Here is an 18,564-nt window from a genome sequence, read left to right on the forward strand (position 1 = left end):
GTTAAATAGCTCCATTGAGCTGAATAACATACACGTTACCTCACATATTTATCATTTCTTCCGGTGAGTACAGTTAAATTGTCTTAGAGATTTTCAAAGTACACATCATTATTAAGTTACAGTGACCAAGTTGTACAACAGATCTCTTGAATTTATTCCTTCTGTGTAACTGAAATTCTTTATTATTTGACAAAAATCTCCCCAAAACCCTCCCCCTCTCAGCCGTTGACAACCACCATTCTGCTCACAACTTTTATGAATTCCACCTTTTTAGATTTCACACATAAGTGAGATCATTGAGTATTTGTCTTTCTGTATGTGACTTCTTTCATATAAATAATGTCCTCCAGGAACATCCATGTTATGGCAAATGACAAGATTTTCTTCTTCTCTAGAGATGAATAGTATTTATCGTGTACGTATGCCACATTTTTTATCCATTTATTGATTGATTAACAGGTTAATTCTGTATCTTAGCTATTGTGCATAATGCTGCAGTAAACATAGAAATACAGATATCTCTTTGACATTCTGATTTCATTTCCTTTGGTATATACCCTATAGTAGGATTGCTGGATCATATGGAAGCTCTATTTTTACTTTTTTGAGGACTATTCATACTGTTTTCCATAATGGTTGTACTAATTTACATTCCCACCAGCAGTGTGCAAGGGTTCCCTTTTCTCTACATCCTTGCTAAAACTTGTTATCTTTCATCTTTTTGGTAATAGCTGTTCCAGCAGGTGTGAGATGATATCTCACTGAGCTTTTTTTTTTTTTTTTTTTTTAGATGAAGTCTCGCTCTATCATCCAGGCTGGAGTGTAGTGGTGTGATCTTGGCTCACTGCAACCTCCAACTCCCCGGTTCAAGTAATTCTCCTGCTTCAGCCTCCCGAGCAGCTGGGATTACAGGTATGTGCCACCCACCCAGCTAATTTTTGTATTTTTAGTAGAGACAGGGTTTCACTCTGTTGGCAAGGCTGGTCATGAACTCCTGACCTTAGGTGATCTGCCCACCTTAGCCTCCCAAAGTGCTGGGATTAGACCTATATTTAGCTGTCTCAGTGTTGGGTGCATATATATTTACAATTGTTATATCCTCTTGATAAATTGAGCCCCTTTCTCTATATAATAATTTTTTTGCCTTATTTTACAGTTTTTGACTTAAAGTTTATCTGATATACGTATAGCCAACCTGCTCTTTTTTGGTTTTTATTTGCATGGATATTTTTTTCTATCCCTTCACTTGCAGTCTATGTGTGTCCTAAATGTGAGATGAGTCTCTTGTATGCAGCATATAGTTGGGTCTTGTTTTTTTTAAATTTTTTTTCCATTCAGCCACTCTATGTCTTTTGATTTTAAAAATTTAATCTATTTATTTTCAAAGTAATTATTGATAGGTAAGGACTTACTACTGCCATTTTATTGTTTTCTGGTTGTTTTATAGATCTTTTGTTGCTTTTAGCCTATTTTATTTTCTTACTTTGTGATTAAGTGATTTTCTCTAGTGTTATGCTGTGATTGCTTACTTTTTGTCTTATGTATATCTACTGTAGGTTTTTCCCTTATGGTTGGTTACCATGAAGCTCACATAAAACATCTTAAAAGTATAAAAGTTATAAAAGTTATAATATTTAAAGTTGATAACAACCTAATTTTGGTTGCATACCAAACCCTAAACTTTTGCTCCATCCTTCCTCACATTTTATGTTTTTGATGCCGCAATTTACATCTTTTTATATTGTATATCTCTTAAAAATTATTGTAGTCATTATTTTTAATAGTTTTGTCTCTTAACCTTCATATTAAATATGTAAGCAATTTACACACCACCATTACAGAATCAGTGTCCTGAATTTGACTGTATGTTTACTTTTACCAGTGAGTTTTACACTTTCATATGTTTTTGTATTACTAATTAGTGTTCTTGTCTTTCAGTTTGAAGAACTTCCTTTAGCATTTCTTGTAAGACAAGCTTAGTGATATAAACATCCTTCCCAGTTTTTGTCTGGGAAAGTCTTTATCTCTCCTTCATTTCTCCTTTATTTCAACTTTTGAGGTACAATATTTTTGGTTGGCAGAGTTTTTTCTTCAGCATCCTGAATATATCATCCCACTATCCCTGGCCTTTAAGGTCTCTGCTGATAAATGTGTTGCTAACCTCGTTGGAACTCTATGATATGTTATTTGCTTCTTTTTTCTTGCTACTTTCAGGATCCTCTCTTTGGTTTTTAATGGTTGGATTATAATGTGCCTTGGTATAGTTTTGTTTAATTGAAACTTATTGCAGACATTTGACCCTCTTTACCTACATATTTATATCTTTCCCCATATTTGTAAAGTTTTCTGCTATTATTTCTTTAAATAATCTTTATACCCCCATTGTCTCCATCTTGAGCTTTTATGACTCAAAATTTGCACTTTTGAGATTGTCCCATAAGACCTAAAAGCTTTTTAAAAATTCCTTTTTATCATTTTTTTTTCTCCTTTGGCTGTATGTTTTCAAATAACCTGTCTTCCAGTTCACAGATTCTTTCAACTGCTTAATGAATATTGCTTTTGATACTACCTATTGCATTTTCATTTCATTCATTGTGTTTTTCAGCTCTAGAATTTCTGTCTTTTTAAATAATTTCAATATCACTGTTAAATTTCTCATTTTGGTCATGCATTGTTTTCCTGATTTCTTTGAATTTCTTTACATTTTCTTGAATTTGGCTGAACTTCCTTAAAACAATTATTTTGAAATCCTTGTCAAGCAGTTTTTATATCTCTATTTCCTTGAGGTCAGCTACTGGGAGATTATTCTTTTGGTGGTGTTCTATCAACTTGCTTTTTCATGTTTCTTTCTTCCTTCTATTGATATCTGAGCATTTAAAGAAGTAGTGACTTATTCCAGTATTTGCAAACTGGCTTTGTCTAGGAAAGTTTTTCACCAGCCAGCCCATCCAGCCCATTGTCTGGTATAATCTGAGGGTGGCCTTTCTGCTGCAGTCTTCAGGAAGACTGGCCTAATGCCTAGGTCAGCAGGTGAGTGGGCCTGGGGTCAGAATCCACTGGGGTAGACCTGTGGATTGAATCCAAGGGCAGTAGGCCTAGAGTCTGAGTTGGTGAGCGCAAGCCTGGAGCCTATTTCCACTGACGCTTGATGTCTGGGTCTGTAGGCATTGACCTGGTGCTGGGATAAGTTTTGAACCTGAGTGTGCAGGAGCTGACTCAGGGTGCTAGGGTGGAACCTGAAGCTGTGGGGTCACACTTGGCATCAGAGTGGGTTTGGAGGTTTAATCCCCAAGTGGATTGGGTCCAAGGCAAAGTTTATTGCTCACTTCCCTCTCCCTGGATATCTCCTTGGATATCTTGGAGAGATATCCAAGTGAAGGATATCTCTCTTCACTGTTCTGCCTAGGGTTGGGGAAGTGGTAACACAGATAATGTAAAACTATTCTTCCTACCCTCTTCAGTGCATCTTTTCTCATTTCTATGCTGTACCCAGGTGCTATAGTCTCTCAACTGGTATTCTTAGCTCTTGTGAAGGCATTTTTTTGCATACATATTTGTTTAAATTGATGTTTCTGCAAAAGGATGAGTGCTGAAAAATCTTATTCCACCATCTTGCTGACATCAGTCTCTTCTTTGATACTTTTTCATATAGTATAAATGAAGGGAAAAAAAACTAAAGTCAGAACTTTTTCCATACTGAATATCTACTGTATATGCTTTTCACATTAGGATGAATTCTGAAATTTTAACTGAAGTAATGGAATTTTACCACCTGGGAATAGACCAACTGTGACGTACATTGTGTTACATTAACTTACCTTATTCTCCTAAGAGATGTTTTGGCTTTTAATATACCTTGCATTGGCATGTGAGGTTTTAAGATTCACAGAAAATCCAGATAAGCTCCGAGGCCTTCTGGACACAGACCTCTTCCCAGTGGGAGCCACACTTTCAGGAAATCACAAAAGATAAGAAAAGTAAAAATGTTGCCAAGAGTCATAACTTATTTTTTGAAGAGTAAGCTCCCTCAGGGCCAAGTGCTTTCTGGAGGAAGATGATTCAAGAAAGACTATGGAGTGTTCCCTGAAAGGTTGTTCAGAGCTAGACCAGCAGCTGTGGAGACTTCAGTGCTTTTGAATTCATGCCCTGGCCCTCTGTGCCCTGGCTGTGTCTCTAGCTCTCTTTAGAAGTCACTGCTGGCCTTTATCTTGCCTCTGCAGCAGCTTCTTCCCAGTCTGCTCTGTCCTTTTCAACCAGATGTACATTCTTGTCTGTAACCTAAGGGCATTCTTATTCATTTTCTTTCTTTACAACAAAGTTTACTTTAAAATAAAGAAAATGTTTTTTCAATATATTCCATTGTTCAGATTTTTTTAACCAAGACTGGTTTCACTCCTACATATGTTCACTCTGGATGAAAGATTTTTGCCATATTCTCAGAGCATCACTAGTCAACACCCAATACTCCTTTGTTCTCTCAGACTTCTATGTTATTAACTAATCCTAATAATAGTTCTTAACATATGAATAACATTTCTTTCACATATCTTGATTTCATTTGATCCTTATGATAGCCCTGTGAGGTAAGTAAGGAAGTTATTATTACCTTCCTTTTTCAGACAAAAGCAAGTGGGAGTCAGAGAGGTTGACTTGCCAACTGTCACATGACAAGCAAATGCCAGTTTCTACAACCATCACCCATTTCCCAGCAGAAAAACTATCTCTTCGATAGTTCTTCACTAGTAAAACCACGATTGTTAGCATAGCACTTATGACCCTTCTTAGTGTGGCTGAAATTCAGCCTTCTGGTCGGTAAAGTGTCTCTGTCTCGTGCCTAGACAGTGGGCCTCGGAGATTAGGAGCAAAACTGTGTTTACCACTCTTTCACTGGTGCCTAGCATAAAGCCAGATCTATAGAAATATCAAAAAATGTTTCTTGAATTGTGTCCACAATGCAAGGGATGAGTCATGTTTTCACAAATATCTAAGCCTTTTACTAAACACAGAAGTTTCTTCCATCATTTCGTATATTCTTAGCATCATTTAACTTCCTTTACCAGTTCCTTTCTAACTAAACTTTTGTTAGTTAACCAGCTAGTGTTCCTTAAGATAAAGGTCATATTACTTTATTACTACTGAGGAAATCAATCAATCAAGCAAATGCACATCTGGGAGAATCCTCTTATAATCAGGAAGATGAGATTATGAAAAAATGGACACAGAGTCAAAACTAAAAGCATGTAAACTTCAGCCTGGGTCCTCACTGAAAATACACAAAGGCTGGGGTAATAGAAAAGGCCCAGAAGCAAATGTAAACCCACTTTAATCCTTTTGCATAATCCTTATGTTTTTTGTAATGTATTTCTCACCCAAAAAACTCTGTCACCACAGAGTCATGGTGGCAACCACCCTGTGGGTTTGGTGGCTAGCTAGACACAAAGTAAAGTTTCTCTTTCCAATCTGAGCTGCTCTTGCACAATTCAGAAAGGAAAGTCCTTACCTCTTCACTTATTCAAGGATCAACTCACATGTGATCTGCAGTCAATATAGACCAATGAATAGCCATTGGAGAAAATTATTATTACAACTATTTGCACCCTTAATTCCCATTCCCTGATTTATTTTTCCTATTATCATCTGAAATGCTACATAGTGTACTCACTTATATGTTTATTGTCTGTCTTCCTGCACCCAACAGAATGTGAATGTGGCAGGAATGTCAATCTTCCCACCAAATATTCATGCTCTCCTTCTCTGATGAAGAGTTTCTGCTGGGAAGTCACTGCCCAGCCAGGAGCTACATTTTGCAGCTCCCTTATATATGGCTAAAGCCACATAATTGGATATTGATGAAGGTAATATGGGTAAAAGTGATGTACACAATGTCCAGGCTCTCATTCTATCTTTTCTACTGTCTGACAACAGATGTCAATGTTCAGGGTGACGTTGGAAGTCACAAATTAAAGACGGCAGAGCTTTCAATAAACTCAAGTGCTTAAATGAATACAATGAGCTGAACATTTCCCTCTACCCTTGTTGCTTATTGACTTTACAGGAACAAAAAATAAATTTCTATTGTGCTTGCTCACTGAGATTTCTGGGTTTATCTATTATAGCCTCTAGTATTACATTCACTAATACAATAAATTCCACAAAGGCAGAGATATTATCTGTTTTATTCAATGCGAAACTCTGCCTGTATATGGTTGGCATACTATTATAGTCAAGAAGTATTTGCTGAATAACAAATGAATGAATGAAAACAATATCAGAACCAGGTTTTAGTTAAAGGCAAAGGAGCATAGCTTGAATGTCTGGCTTGGCCCACATGCAAAGCTGTGTGTGCAAATGGTATCACTGGGGTTCACAGGCTCCTCAGGAGAACTTATTTTTCATCCCTAGGTCTTCAACCTTAAGTGTCCCCACTCCCATACTATGTTTTAAGGATGGATTCCAGAGCAACTTCTACACTAGCAAATATTTACACATCTATGTATTGATCAACCATAATGACGCTCTGTCATATGTCAGGCACTATGCTGGGCATTGAGTAAACTCTAAGGCCAGCATTGCAAAAACTGGACCCAAGCTTTTTACTCCCCCTCCTAAACTTCACCACTCCACAGAGCAAGGATGCTATTATGATTTAGATAATTATCCCACCCAAATCTCATGTTGAAATGTAATCTTCAGTGTTGAAGGTGGGGCCTGGTGAGAGGTGTTTAGGTCATGGGGGGCAGATCTCTCATGGCTTGGTGCTGTCTTCATGATAGCGAGTGAGTTATGAGATCCAGCTTTTTAAAAGTGTGTGGAGACTCCCTCTCTCTCTGTTGCTCCCGCTCTCACCATGTGTCGTGCCTGCTCGCCTTAGCCTTCTGCCATCTTTAAAAGCTTCCTGAGGCCGCTCTAGAAGCTGAGCACATGCTCTCACCATGCTTCCTGTACAGCCTGCAGAAACATGAGCCAATTAAGCCTCTTTTCTTTATCAATTGCCCAGTCTCGGGTATTTTTTTGTAGCCATGCAAGAATGGCCTAACACAGATGCAAAATGCAGGCTGATATATTGATATATTTGAAATAGGTATAATATGAAAACTTGAGCACTTCCTCCAGATCTCTTGGGCCAACTTCCTAGTTTTATTACAATGGCCTCTAAGAAGTCAACTCAGAGCACAAAAGGCTACAGGAAGATCACCTGCTGTTCCTGTTCTAAATTTGTTCTTGTACTAGAACTCTCCACAGGAACTCAGTATTGCTAATGCTGTTATTTTCCTTATTTTACTTTTAAAAAGAAAAGAACCCCTTTTCTCCTGCAAAAAGAAGTTCATTAAACTACTGCTTGCATCCCTAGGCATATAACCCCCAAAAGGAGCATATTCCCCAAAGCAATCAGGGACCGAGAGCAAGCTGACAACCTCAGATCTGTTCTCCAGAGTAAGTTTAGTTTTCCCAACACTCAGGGAGAGGAAATGAAAACTGGACTGACATTCTCCACAGAGTCTTCCCTACTGCAGGAATCACTTGCTGGTGGTTTGATCCATGCCTGGCCAATATTGTCTTCTGATGGGACCTTTCCTTCCACCGTTTTTCACACTTTTGGAAAATATCTGCCGCTCTCTCCAGAGCTTTGAACGTAAGTTGATGTTTGGGATTTGTGGGTTAATATTTGAGATTTTGGCTATTCGTGAGTAATTTTGAAAGTTCATAACATAATATTTAGCATTTTCTGAAACATAAATTTTATCTCATGAGCTACAATAATACAGTTGCCTCTCAGCATCCTGAGCAAGCCTTGTTGAAAATTTTAAGGGGATTTCTTGTATCATTAACTTTATTTTGGTGCATTTTATGAAGATTGGGTAAATTAAGACATTCATATCTCTTTATTGATCTAGCAAGTAATGTAAAGTTCTTTTAGGAGACACAATTTCTTGCTTTCAATGCTTCCCCAGGAGGCCTCCAGCCTGCTGGCCAAGGCAAAATCACCTCCATAGTGAGAGACAGTTTGAGGAGGACAAAAGTGTATGAAGATGGTAATATGTGCCAGGCATTCCATATTCATCTCATTTACTTTTCAAAAAATCCCTATGAGAGAGATACATTTTTTAATAAACAAGAAAGCTGGCTGGACTCAGAGTTGTCATAAAAAGTCACATGGCTGGTAAGGTATAACCAAGATTCAAACCCAAGCCCCTGTGATTCTAGAATCTTCTGACAGCAATAGAGATCAGAGGCTGGGCTTTCCTAGCTGGATCCCACCCAGGATGGCCCCTTTACACTGTATAGGCATGGGGGGCAGAGGAAAAACCATCTCATTGAGTCTCACTAACACAGGGTTGGCAGCAGTAGTGAGAAAGTTTGGCCTTAAAGGAATCAGAGTGAGGAGAGTAGAGGATGAAACAGGATGTAGTGTGACACAGCAGGGTACAAGGCTTTCAGGCCTGTCTTAAGAAAACACATGGATGTGGTTTGTTTCTCTGTTTTCAATGTTGCAATCACAATAAAGTGCTTTGAGGAAGGAAATCAAACAAGAATCTTGTCAAATTCTGCAAACCCAAATTAAAATGCACAGTGTAAAAATGTCACAGGGAAAGAAAAGAACTAGACAGTGGGAAGTCGATAGAATCTTAGCTGTCATTCATTTCATAGTTTGGCTCTGGGGGACCTAGAGAAGGGCCCCAGGTTCCAGGTCCACTCTCCCAGAAGGAGCAGATGGCATGGAACTTGTTAGCCACTGCCAACTCCCCCCGGGTCCCTGAGCCCAGGATATGCAGAGAAGGGTGAAGGTGTGGCACTCTTGCAGGGTCTGCCCAGTGCTTGGATTTGCTCCTCGTTCTCTTATGAGGACCAGAGGCTTCTGGAAATTAATGGTCCCTGGTAGCTTGGAAGCTCCCTGGAACCTGGAAGGAACATGGAGTTGGATGGGGAAGGTTTTGACCCTCCATATGTCATATCTGTGGATCTGAGGAGAGGAATCTGTAGACTTAGCACATAAGCAGAGGAGAGGGAAGGCAGAAGACCCAAAGGAGAAGCAGCAGAGGAGGGGCAGGCACAAAGAATGGTAAACATAGAATGGCAACCACAGTCACCTCAGGGATCAGCTCATGGCCTCCTGGTCAAGTTTCCTCTCCCTGTGATTCTTGGCTGTCTTCCATCTGCAGCTAAGTAGCCAGACCAGAATAGTCAATAATTCTAGTGATCTGGCGACTATAATTTTCTAGTCTTGATCAGTGTCAGTATTGTCACTATGTTAAACTTCCCCTATTCATCATGTCTATCTGATCATCATTATTATTCTCAGAATCCCACATGGAAGTAGGAACTGGGGTGACAAGAATCTGGGTGCTGGCTGCTCCTTGAATGCATTCCAAGGCCCCATAGCCATGACTTGGGTGCCAGTGAAGCAGCAGTTCCCAGGAAATACACGGAGTGCCTTGCCTGGGGCTAAATGGGAGGGCTTCAATGGTGGGTCTGTGAGCAAAGATTGTGAACTTGTTCAAGACAAAAGAGAAAAAGAGTACTTTTTCCTGGGAAAAATCTCATCAGCCTCTCCATGCCTTTGTTATAAACAGGCAGAGGCCCCATTTAACTGGTCTAGAGAATTTTGGAACCAAACTTGAGATTGTGATGAAACCATGGAAAGAGTCCCAGTCTAGGAAAAGAGACTCAGGTGAAAGCCAAGGATCTGCTCCTCTCTCTGTCACTTTTGGCAAGCCCCTTTCCCACCTGTAAAACTTCAAGGACCCTTCCAGCTCTAACATTTATGGGTATTATGGCATGAGATAATACTTGTGTGTGTGTGTTTTTGCATCCTCCTTTCTGGTGGCCTGTTTATTCACATCATCTGAGCCTCATCCATTTCTGAGCAGGTTGGGTCTATGCTACAGGATATTCCCACTTGTCCAGCATTGAAATAGCTGGAATGCTAAGGAAAAGAGTATAATACCAGATTATGAAAGTTCTGCAGTCCATATTGTGCTTTTTTTGTTGTTGTTTTTTTGAGATGGAGTCTTGCTCTGTCACCCAGGCTGGAGTGCAGTGGTGCAATCTTGGCTCACTGCAACCTCTACCTCCCAGGTTCAAGTGGTTTATCCCACCTCAGCCTCCTGAGTAGCTGGGATTACAGGCATTTACCACTACACCTGGCTAATTTTTGTATTTTTGGTAGAGCCTGTGTTTCACCATGTTGGCCAGGCTGGTCTTGAACTCCTGGCCTCAAGTGATCCACCCGCCTCAGCCTCCCAAAGTGCTGGGCCTACAGGCGTGAACCACCGCGCCTGGACTATGCTTGTCATTTTCATCTAACTCTTTGAACCAGTATTTCCTAATATAGAATATCCTTGAGCAATCCTCCTTTCCGTAAGCCTCTGAAATTTTCTTGATATTCTGGTAGCATGACAAAATATACTGTCATGCTAAGACTCTTGTCCACCAAGGGATGGAGTGCATTCTGTATCCACTGGGAAATGGAGGTGGTAAGAACACTACCTGCTGATAAAGTCTGATGCTTCTACCAACTCAGCCCAGTAACCTGAAAAGCGGACACACCAAAGATAGAAGTGGCTCATCATAGCCCCACCCTAAGGCCCAGACAAGAGGTGGCTCTGCTCTGGGTCTGCTCTTTAGAGGGCTCTACTTTGGCATGCCTGTGGCTGTGCCTCTCCCCGCTGGGTGAGAAGTTCATTGGGCCTATGGAATGTGACCATTCAGAGCCTATGTCACTTTCTGTTTACAGCATGCCCCGTGGATCAGGGCCCCTGCCCAGTGACCTCCAGCTCACTCCCATGGCCCAGTCTGGCCATTTCCATTGGCCTCTCCCCGCAGAGGGGCTCTGTGCTTCTGGTATGTCCACCACTTGGCTCCCAAGATGAGTATCTCTAGGCGCCCTGGGGTGATGACTGGGGCAGTGGGCATAGCTTAGATATGTGGACCGTATTATCTACCCATGTGCTTGAGAAAGGATTCTCACAGAATGGGGCAAAGCTAGGGATGGGAAGTCAAGTTAGGGAGGGGAGACAGTATGGTGAGGACAGGGAAAACCAGTTTTCTGGAGAGTCTGAAAATGATCAATTATAACCTGATCTTCAGGGTGATTATGAAAGTATACTTGTCAAGTGAGGAGCATAGAACCTTCTGATTTAACATTTTTAAAAGTTAGTTTACAACTGTTAAGAATGAAAACATCTAGCAGATGAGCCTCCATTTGTACCCTTGCCTTGAGCCCTGCAAATGTGGGAGTGGGCCTGGAAAGTGGTACTGTTCCCATAGCTTGAATATATGTAATCAAGGAGGACGGAAAGACGCTGAGCAGTTGCAAAAATGCACAGTTTAGGGGGAAATGCCTCCTAAAACTCAAAGCAATGCAAACACAAGGACTCCAAGGGCACTGAGAACTCACAGAGCCCAGCACAATCCCCCTTGGCCTCAGCACACAAGCTTGTGCCATCTGGACCCATCTTGACCCAGCCCACCTTCCAGCCTCAGTTCCCACTGCCTCACCCACTACCTCATCCACACAAACCATCTTTGGTCACAATAGACTACTCTTTGTTCCCTGAACTTACTGCCAGTTTTACACCTCAATGCTTTTGCCCAGGTTATTTGCTCAGCCTAGAACTCCCTTTCGCCTAATAAAATCATGTAAAACTCAGCGTAAATGCAACCAGCTCTTCAAAGCCTATGGCCTTGGACTCCCCACATAACCACACCTAGGGAAACTTACTGGTCTCTCATTCATGTCCATTGTTATTTTATACTTGTGTCTATTATGGCATATCACACAGAAACCAGATCTTACTTGTTTTTGAATCCACACTAACATGCAGTAGTGATCAGTAAATACTTGCTCAATGACTTCTGCTCAATAAAGAAAAGCCACTGATTCTTCTCAAACAGTCTACCTAAGTTTGCTTCCCTCCCACCTGGAAGAGAAAGTCATCTTGTGCTTATTCTCCTCATCACTCTTCTTTTTTCTTCCTCTTTGCCATTATTATGATCATGCACTATGGTTTAATATAGTATTCTGGTTTATTTATAGACATCACTTCATGGCAGCTTCATATATATGATATTGTAAGTCTCATTTTCTCCTGAAGAAATAGGTTCTGGGAGTGACCAAGCAGCAGAACTTGCACTTGAAGCCCACTTTTTAGTTCTAGAATCAGCACTCCTGCTACTCCACTAGATCCCTGAGGTTCAGACCTGAGCACCCAGGTGGGTCTCACGGCTGAGTAGCTTACACAGGGCCTGGTGAAGGATCCACACAGAGATTTAATCAGCAGTGGATTGGGGTCAAGAAGGAAGAGTCAGGAAGGAAATCCCCAATGTGTGAAAAACAAAACCACAACAATCAGCAATGAAAATCCAGGGACAAGGAAGTGAGTTCTACCTAAATAAACCCCAATCATTGGACATGCTGGCTTAAGTGAACTAGGACTTTCCAGAAAATGGGAGGTCACATGGGAGTGACTCAAGATTTCGACCTCTGTCTTAAGATTGCCGGAAACTATCTCACAAGAACACTTCCGAAGGGATTTGGAAAGAATGCTTGCTAAAGGAAGGAAGCAGTGCAAAAATGGACAAATGAATCCATAAGGAAGGGCTGAGAAAGGGACAGGTGGGAAAAGTGGTCTAGGTGAGGATGAGGGAGGAAGTCAGAAAGTAGTTCAAAAAAGCCAAATCTAGGCAGAGGGAGGGTGAGCCAGCCACCTCTGTGGCCTTGTGGTTTCCTGCGGCGTGATACCAACTTAATTCTACACCAAGCCAGGTGAGTCAGTGCTGGCAAGAAGTCACTAAGAATGGGCCAGACCATGGGCTTGCCTTCCCCAACTCCACCAAAAGCCCTGGAAAGTGAGACACTGTCTCTCACTTCCCGCTGAGAAAGGAAAAGCCCCTCAGCTTGCTGCTTTTCCCCTCTCAAAGCTCTTCCCAGGTTTCCTCTCTGCCCTTCAGTAAGCAAAGGCCTCACACTCAAGTCCCTTGCTGCTTAGACGTGCGGTGGGGCAGCTGTGATTCACTTTTATATTGTGTAAGAAGCATAGTGCTGCATCAGCATTTGTAAAACCAGATAAGGAATACCTACATTCATGCCAACTTGTGTCTGTGAGGGTCAGTTTTCCAGAGCTAAAGAATAAGGCATGAAAATCAGACATCAACTGCAAAAATCAGTCATTTGTCTGACCTAAATTAAAGACTCATCTTCGGGCAGAGCAAGATGGCCGAATAGGAACAGCTCCAGTCTCCAGCTCCCAGCGCGAGCGACACAGAAGACAGGTGATTTCTGCATTATCAAGTGAGGTACTGGGTTCATCTCACTGGGGAGTGCTGGACAATCAGTGCTGGTCAGCTGTTGCAGCCCGACCAGCGAGAGCTGAAGCAGGGCGAGGCATCGCCTCACATGGGAAGCCCAAGGGGGAAGAGAATCCCTTTTCCTAGCCAGGGGAACTAAGACACACAACATCTGTAAAATCAGGTAACTCCCACCCCAATACTGCGCTTTAAGCAAACGGGCACATCAGGAGATTATATCCCACACCTGGCCGGGAGGGTCCCACGCCCACGGAGCCTTCCTCATTGCTAGCACAGCAGTCTGCGATCTAACCACAAGGCAGCAGCGAGGCTGGGGGAGGGGCGCCCGCCATTACTGAGGCTTAAGTAGGTAAACAAAGCCTTGGGAAGATGGAACTGGGTGGAGCTCACAGCAGTTCAAGAAGGCCTGCCAGTCTCTGTAGACTCCACCTCTGGGGACAGGGCACAGCTAAACAACAACAACAACAACAACAAAAAAAAAGCAGTAGAAACCTCTGCAGATGCAAGCGACTGTCTGACAGCTTTGAAGAGAGCGGTGGATCTCCCAACACGGAGGCTGAGATCTCAGAACGGACAGACTGCCTGCTCAAGTGGGTCCCTGACCCCTGAGTAGCCTAACTGGGAGACATCCTCCACTAGGGGCAGACCGACACCCCACACCTCACACGGTGGAGTACACCCCTGAGAGGAAGCTTCCAAAGCAAGAATCAGACAGATACACTCGCTGTTCAGCAGTATTCTATCTTCTGCATCCTCTGCTGCTGACACCCAGGCAAACAGGGTCTGGAGTGGACCTCAGCCAATGTCCAACAGACCTACAGCTGAGAGTCCTGACTGTTAGAAGGGAAACTAACAAACAGGAAGGACACCCACACCAAAACCCCATCAGTACGTCACCATCATCAAAGACCAGAGGCAGATAAAACCACAAAGATGGGGAAAAAGCAGGGCAGAAAAGCTGGAAGTTCGAAAAATAAGAGCGCATCTCCCCCTCCAAAGGAACTCAGCTCATTTCCAGCAACGAATCAAAGCTGGACGGAGAATGACTTTGACAAGATGAGAGAAGGAGGCTTCAGTCCATCAAACTTCTCAGAGCTAAAGGAGGAATTACGTACCCAGCACAAATAAACTAAAATTCTTGAAAAAAGAGTGGAAGAATTGATAACCAGAATAATTAATGCAGAGAAGGCCATAAACAAATGGACAGAGATGAAAACCATGACATAAGAAATACATGACAAATGCACAAGCTTCAGTAACCAACTCGATCAACTGGAAGAAAGAGTATCAGCAATTGAGGACCAAATGAATGAAATGAAGCAAAAGAGAAATCTAAAGAAAAAAGAAGAAAAAGAAATGAACAAAGTCTGCAACAAGTATGGGATTATGTAAAAAGAACAAATCTACGTCTGATTGGGGTGCCTGAAAGTGAGGGGGAAAATGGAACCAAATTGGAAAACACTCTTCAGGATATCATCCAGGAGAACTTCCCCAACCAAGTAGGGCAGGCCAACATTGAAATTCAGGAAATACAGAGAACGCCACAAAGATACTCCTCGAGAAGAGCAACTCCAAGACACATAATTGCCAGATTCACCACAGTTGAAATGAAGGAAAAAATCTTAAGGGCAGCCAGACAGAAAGGTCGGGTTAGGGAAACCCATCAGACTAACAGCAGATCTCTCGGCAGAAACTCTCCAAGCCAGAAGAGAGTGGGGGCCAATATTCAACATTCTTAAAGAAAAGAATTTTAAACCCAGAATTTCATATCCAGCCAAACTAAGTTTCATAAGTGAAGGAGAAATAAAATCCTTTACAGATAAGCAAATCCTTAGAGATTTTGTCACCACCAGGCCTGCCTTACAAGAGACCCTGAAGGAAGCACTAAACATGGAAAGGAACAACTGGTACCAGCCATTGCAAAAACATGCCAAAATGTAAAGACCATCGAAGCTAGGAAGAAACTGCATCAAATAACGAGCAAAATAACCAGTTAATATCATAATGGCAAGATCAAGTTCACACATAACAATATTAACCTTAAATGTAAATGGACTAAATGGTCCAATTAAAAGACACAGACTGGCAAACAGGATAAAGAGTCAAGACCCATCAGTCTGCTGTATTCAGGAGACCCATCTCACATGCAGAGACATACATAGGCTCAAAATAAAGGGATGGAGGAAGATCTACCAAGCAAATGGAGAACAAAAAAAAGCAGGAGTTGCAATACTAGTCTCTGATAAAACAGACTTTAAACCATCAAAGATCAAAAGAGACAAAGAAGGCCATTACATAATGGTAAAGGGATCAATTCAACAGGAAGAGCTAACTATCCTAAATATATATGCACCCAATACAGGAGCACCCAGATTCATAAAGCAAGTCCTTAGAGACTTACAAAGAGACTTAGACTCCCATACAATAATAATGGGAGACTTCAACACCCCACTGTCAACATTAGACAGATCAACGAGACAGAAAGTTAACAAGGATATCCAGGAATTGAACTCATCTCTGCAGCAAGCAGACCTAATAGACATCTACAGAACTCTCCACCCCAAATCAACAGAATATACATTCTTCTCAGCACCACATCGCACTTATTCCAAAATTGACCACATAGTTGGAAGTAAAGCACTCCTCAGCAAATGTAAAAGAACAGAAATTATAACAAACTGTCTCTCAGACCACAGTGCAATCAAACTAGAACTCAGATCTAAGAAACTCAATCAAAACCACTCAACTACATGGAAACTGAATAACCTGCTCCTGAATGACTACTGGGTACACAACGAAATGAAGGCAGAAATAAAGATGTTCTTTGAAACCAATGAGAACAAAGATACAACATACCAGAATCTCTGGGACACATTTAAAGCAGTGTGTAGAGGGAAATTTATAGCACTAAATGCCCACAAGAGAAAGCTGGAAAGATCTAAAATTGACACTCTAACATCACAATTAAAAAAACTAGAGAAGCAAGAGCAAACACATTCAAAAGCTAGCAGAAGGCAAGAAATAACTAAGATCAGAGCAGAATTGAAGGAGATAGAGACACAAAAAACTCTCCAAAAAATCAATGAATCCAGGAGCTGGTTTTTTGAAAAGATCAACAAAATTGATAGACCACTAGCAAGACTAATAAAGAAGAAAAGAGAGAAGAATCAAATAGATGCAATAAAAACTGATAAAGGGGATATCACCACCAACCCCACAGAAATACAAACTACCATCAGAGAATACTATAAACACCTCTATGCAAATAAACTGGAAAATCTAGAAGAAATGGATAATTTCCTGGACACTTACACTCTCCCAAGACTAAACCAGGAAGAAGTTGAATCCCTGAATAGACCAATAACAGGCTCTGAAATTGAGGCAATAATTAATAGCCTACCGACCAAAAAAAGTCCAGGACCAGATGGATTCACAGCTGAATTCTACCAGAGGTACAAGGAGGAGCTGGTACCATTCCTTCTGAAATGATTCCAATCAACAGAAAAAGAGGGAATCCTCCCTAACTCATTTTATGAGGCCAACATCATCCCGATACCAAAGCCTGGCAGAGACACAACAAAAAAAGAGAATTTTAGACCAATATCCCTGATGAACATCGAGGCAAAAATCCTCAATAAAATACTGGCAAACCGGATCCAGCAGCACATCAAAAAACTTATCCACCATGATCAAGGGGGCTTCATCTCTGGGAGGCAAGGCTGGTTCAACATACGCAAATCAATAAACATAATCCAGCATATAAACAGAACCAAAGACAAAAACCACATGATTATCTCAATAGATGCAGAAAAGGCCTTTGAGACAAAATTCAACAGCCCTTCATGCTAAAAACTCTCAATAAATTCGGTATTGATGGAATGTATCTCAAAATAATAAGAGCTATTTATGACAAACCCACAGCCAATATCATACTGAATGAGAAAAAACTGGAAAAATTCCCTTTGAAAATTGGCACAAGACAGGAATGCCCTCTCTCACCACTCTTATTCAACATAGTGTTGGAAGTTCTGGCTAGGGCAATCAGGCAAGAGAAAGAAATCAAGGGGATTCAGTTAGGAAAAGAAGAAGTCGAATAGTCCCTCTTTGCAGATGACATGTTTGTATATTTAGAAAACCGCATTGTCTCAGCCCAAAATCTCCTTAAGCTGATAAGCAAATTCAGCAAAGTCTCAGGATACAAAATTAATGTGCAAAAATCACAAGCATTCTTATACACCAGTAACAGACAAACAGAGAGCCAAATCAGGAATGAACTTCCATTCACAATTGCTTCAAAGAGAATAAAATACCTAGGAATCCAACTTACAAGGGATGTAAAGGACCTCTTCAAGGAGAACTACAAACCACTGCTCAGTGAAATCAAAGAGGACATAAACAAATGGAAGAACATACCATGCTCATGGATAGGAAGAATCAATATTGTGAAAATGGCCATACTGGCCAAGGTAATTTATAGATTCAATGCCATCCCCATCAAGCTACCAATGAGTTTCTTCACAGAATTGGAAAAAACTGCTTTAAAGTTCATATGGAACCAAAAAAGAGCCCCGCATCTCCAAGACAATCCTAAGTCAAAAGAACAAAGCTGGAGGCATCACGCTACCTGACTTCAAACTATACTATAAGGCTACAGTAACCAAAAGAGCATGGTACTGGTACCAAAACAGAGATATAGACCAATGGAATAGAACAGAGTCCTCAGAAATAATACCACACATCTACAGCCATCTGATCTTTGATAAACCTGAGAAAAACAAGAAATGGGGAAAGGATTCCCTATTTAATATATGGTGCTGGGAAAATTGGCTAGCCATAAGTAGAAAGCTGAAACTGGATCCTTTCCTTACTCCTTATATGAAAATTAATTCAAGATGGATTAGAGACTTAAATGTTAGACCTAATACCATAAAAACCCTAGAGGAAAACCTAGGTAGTACCATTCAGGACGTAGGCATGGGCAAGGACTTCATGTCTAAAACACCAAAAGCAACGGCAACAAAAGCCAAAATTGACAAATGGGATCTTATTAAACTAAAGAGCTTCTGCACAGCAAAAGAAAATACCATCAGAGTAAACAGGCAACCTACAGAATGGGAGAAAATTTTTGCAATCTACTCATCTGACAAAGGACTAATATCCAGAACCTACAAAGAACTCAAACAAATTTACAAGAAAAAAACAAACAACCCCATCAAACAGTGGGCAAAGGATATGAACAGACACTTCTCAAAAGAA

The 18,564-nt window shown here is 41.1% G+C and overlaps 1 long non-coding RNA gene across 1 annotated transcript in view; it reads left to right on the plus strand.

The window, feature by feature from the left end:
* Window positions 1-796: 796 nt before the first annotated feature.
* Window positions 797-18,564, plus strand: part of LOC140713311 (uncharacterized) — an 82,914-nt gene continuing 65,146 nt past the window's right edge. The window contains exon 1 of the long non-coding RNA XR_012095250.1: window positions 797-912. This is a non-coding gene — a long non-coding RNA (uncharacterized lncRNA). The remainder of the gene's footprint in view (window positions 913-18,564) is intronic.

This window comes from Chlorocebus sabaeus, chromosome 14 (assembly GCF_047675955.1).
Source record: "Chlorocebus sabaeus isolate Y175 chromosome 14, mChlSab1.0.hap1, whole genome shotgun sequence".
In the NCBI taxonomy this organism is placed as follows: Eukaryota; Metazoa; Chordata; class Mammalia; order Primates; family Cercopithecidae; genus Chlorocebus; species Chlorocebus sabaeus.